Raw genomic sequence first — 4,768 nt, 5'->3', positions numbered from 1 at the left:
AAAAAAAGTTGTAATGTTATATATAGTGGCCACAACAACATTTGGCTGTGCTATTATAAAACATTCAACAAGTTCAAAATTGAAATATTCAAAATAATGATTTAATTGAAATGGGGATAAGATTTCATTATTTTAAAGAAAGGGATTGGGGAGACGTTATTCTCCCCTTTTTTCTGTCTTTCATCTAAATCAGAACTCATGAACTCATTCCCGGCTCTAATGGTCAACTATGAAATCCCTTATCTATTAGATTTAAAATGATGAACTACTACCTATAGTGCACAGCTCACTAAAGCACGCACATCTCAAACATTGATGGTATAAGTCAAATCAATTCATTCAGTGGCGGCGAATCTCACAAATTCCATGTAAATGTCATGCGAAAACATATTTTCTAATATATTCTGTCGAATTGCAAAGTATCCCCGGCAACTTGCAAAATATAACAAAACTCCGCTAAGAATTACAAAGTGTACATTCATTCATTCATTCATTCATTCATTCATTCATTCATTCATTCATTCATTCATTCATTCATTCATTCATTCATTCATTCATTCATTCATCCAACCATCCATTAATTACTTAATTTGTTCATACATTCATTCATCCATTCATTCATTCATTCATTCATTTCTTTGTTCGTGAATTCGTTTGTTTGTTTGTTCAATCATTATTGCACTTCCTCATCACATACATACATACATACATACTTACATACGCACGCACGCATGCACACACACATACATACATACATACATACATAATGCACATACATACATATATATATACATACATACATACATACATACATACACACACACACACACACACACACACACACACACACATATATATATATATATATATATATGCGGATTTATTGAAATAATAATAACTTGGTTAATTGTTCAATTAATTATGAAATTAATCAATTCAATTAATGCTTGTAAAGATCATTGTAATGTTGTTTTTTCTAGTAGAGACAAGACTGTTGTAGTTTGGATGACAGGTGATTATGAATTCTTGACAAAGATCTATGGATTATCTGGACCAAATGGTGTGTATTCATTCAATACTAATACATGGTTACATGTACATGACTTTGAGTAGGTTTTGTGTATATTTTGATGTTTTTCCACAATATTTTTCTTCGTTCAGTGAGGGAAAATACGAGTGACCTAAGGGGTCTTTGTGAATAAGTCGATACACAAGTACATGTAGTGACACGCCTTAGGTCACAAGTATTTTCCTGCTGAATGAAGTTTGAAATGATTGATTCATAATAATTTCTATTGTAGGTGATAAAACTCACAATAAACTGTAATTAATTGCATAATAATGTTTACATCAGATTGTGCCAGGCCTTTATAACTGTCGGTAATTCGATACAGTAACAACTTACTTTGCAAAGAATACTATTGCCAATAAAAAGGTGATGAATTTTACAGTTCTTAATATTGCCATTTCATGTTCCCTACACAAACATCATTTCTAGCAATATTGAATTTCCTGGATGAACACCTCATTCTGTATTAGTGATGTGAAAACTCTTTAGATTCATGATTTGTTACATGTTGTACATGTAAATACATGTAAATCGCTTTTACTGCATCACATGTCTTGCACTGTTAAATTGTCCTGCTCTTAATTTAGGCAAATAATATTGCTTATGGTGTTTGTTTACAAATGAACTAGCAAGACTTCCAAAAGAAGACAGACCCCAGAACACTGGAAGATGTGAAAGAGAGTCACTCACAGTTTGTAGCAGCAGGCAGTGAGCTTAAGCATGCCATGTAATTTCATAACTGTGTGAGACAGCCACTCTTTAATGTGCATTTAAATAGCGTATGTAAAGCACAATTTCATTGCCATAAGGTATTTTAAGTTGTCAACTTGCTTATCACAAACTTGCGATCACCAGATGAGGTCACTGTCCTCTTGGGCTGCATTGTCTTGCCTGCAAAACTCAAATATTTCATTTCTGCTAACCATGTATCACATGATGTCTCTCACAATGTTACAGAAATTGAAAATCTTGCTCACAAAAAAACGTGCTTTAGAATTGGGTGAGATATTGGTAAGTATTCAATGTCTCTTACTGCATGTGATCAATAGAGAAACATGCTGCTATAGTAGGTACATGTAGTTGTAGCACAGTTTGAGATAGGCTAAGAGATACAGTTGGTCGAACATTGTTGTACATCATAAATTGACAATGGTGTCATTTAAATGGATAAATGTAAATGCATGTTACCTTTAAAGATCTTAAAATAATATGGTTTTCTTTTTTTTCTTTTCACAAAAATCAGTCTTGATGTTGATTGCATGGAGGGTATTTTGTTTTGGTTTGATATTGTTTTATCTCCATATCTAATATAACATATTATTTTATTGATCTCACAAATTTTGACTACCATATTTGTTCTATTTACAGCAACAATCGGATATTGTAATTATTATGGTGGGTATTTATTTTTATTTGAAATTGATTCTTTTTCTCTCCTTTGGTTTGTACAGTGTATACTTACCAACACATGAAAGTCAATCAAAATATTGTTTAGATAGTATCTTCACTATATCATGATAATCATTTTAATATTATTTCTTATGTGCCGGTCTAATGTTCTCTAAATTAAATACGAGAACGTGCATTATGAATAAGTTAAAGTTATTGCATTGTTATAGATGCAATGCATTCTGATATATAGTTGCCATGGCTACAAAATATTGAAAGTCTGAGGCGTATATTTGTATTTTATCTGACAAGTTTGACCTCTTTCTATCATCATTGTCATCAAGGTTAAAATGTAATATTGTTGACAGAGAAAAGATTAATTAAGACATGTTGAGAGTAATCAAATGAGAAAGAAATGTTTAAAAATCTTTCTATGATCAAGAAGTTGAATTCCTATGAATACATTTGAGTTATAGCATTGTTATAGATGCAATGTATTCTGATATGAGGTTGCCATGGCAACAAAATATTGGAAGTGTGAGGCGTACATTTGTATTTTATCTGACAGAACAACATAACTATACTTTACTTCATTTTTGAATTTGTACTTTTATTTTAATTACAATAAATAAATATTTATATTTATTTCAATGAAAAAGTGGCTCTTGGTGCATTTTTTTCACAGTTTACACTTCTCACACTAATAAGGTAATGTCCTTAAATATTTCATGAATAATATACAATGAACAAATATCAAAGTGACAAAATAGGAGAAGGATGTTAAGCTAGGCCTTCTAGTACTTGATTGTCTCCGAAGGAAGCCAACTATCTTTCTAATTTTCGAGATGTGAGGGCGCTTTTCAATGACGCCATATTGGATTTGTCAACAATATTGTTTGTTGCATATTTCCTACTTTATTGCCGTTGCTAAACACAGGTGAATATGTAAAATGCATGTTATTTGTATGAAACATATAAGCGTGTTTATAAATTATAGAACTACATAAAAGAACCATGTCAATATCTATAAGGAAGATTATTGGGGGGGGGGGGGCTAACCATTGCTTAGTCATTGAAAACCCATGATTATAGTCAACTACTATAACCATGCCCTTAGCAACAGTCAAATGCCAGTACTATATTTTGCAAAGAAAGCAACATTTTTGGCTAGGCAGGCAAACAAATAGTCGAAAACTTCTTTTTGTTGACAAGAATTTCTGAATTATTCCAAATCACTTGATGTGCTGTACAAGAATAAAGGTTGCAAGGGTTAATTTCACTCCCACATTCTAGCATTGCTTTGTAAAAGCTTGGTAAGACAATGCAATCAGTAATACATCAACCCTAAAAATTACAATGCAAAATAAATTTTCCACAAATATGCCGTTGGAAGAAATTTGCAATTGACTTCCAAGGGTGTGTGGCTTCAAGAAATTCTCCGAGAAATTCTGAAAACTTTACAGAAATGATGATACAGAAATGATGCCTGATAATTATAAATCACGTGACCTGAAAACAAAACGTCGTCTGGCTCGACAAACATCTTACTAACATTGCTACATTTTATCTCAAACGATAGTTTAGAAATTGACTACATTAGAACTAGAAAGGCCACATTAGAAGTTGTCTGTGTGTATGTGTGTTTAAAAATGTCATGTCAGATGAGTGAAAAACTAAACCAACATCATTTTAGCTGTATTTTCATTACAGGCATAGGTTTCATTTCATGTTGAATACAATCAGCTAGAAAATAGTTTTACACTAAAACTCCCGATACAGTCTTCATTCTCAAAAACAAGAATGGGGATATGTAAAGGTAAATGTTTTAAATAAATATGTCAAACTTTGAAAATTTGATATTTAGTAAGGCTTGAAACATGAGATAAATAACTGTCAGCAAGTATCAGAATAGCTTATTTATGAAAATGAACATTCCAAAGCTTTAATACGAATATCATTATTCTATTTTTAATACTGTCTCTGTTTGGGTAGATCTATTAGAAAGTTTGCTTGTGGTGATTGCTTTCTTTTATACTGAGTGAAAATGATTTGAAACATTTTGTTCGTATAATAATTGGATTTCATGTGGTTAAATGTTCGGACACATGCAGCCTTCTTCCATGGCACTGTCTATGATGAAATGTTATGATGATGTTGCAGAAGATATCTAATGAAAGGGGATTCTGTTTGAAGTAATATGTCAATTAGGAATAAATAGCGCTTATGAACAAACACGCGATTACACGGATTTTAAAGAGAAGGTACAGCTTGACGGGTTGTGAACTCGTTACACATGTTCAGTAACATAAA

This window comes from Glandiceps talaboti, chromosome 11, assembly GCF_964340395.1.
Source record: "Glandiceps talaboti chromosome 11, keGlaTala1.1, whole genome shotgun sequence".
NCBI lineage: Eukaryota > Metazoa > Hemichordata > Enteropneusta > Spengelidae > Glandiceps > Glandiceps talaboti.
The sequence above is the reverse complement of the archived record's forward strand: the minus strand, read 5'-3'. Positions refer to the sequence as shown.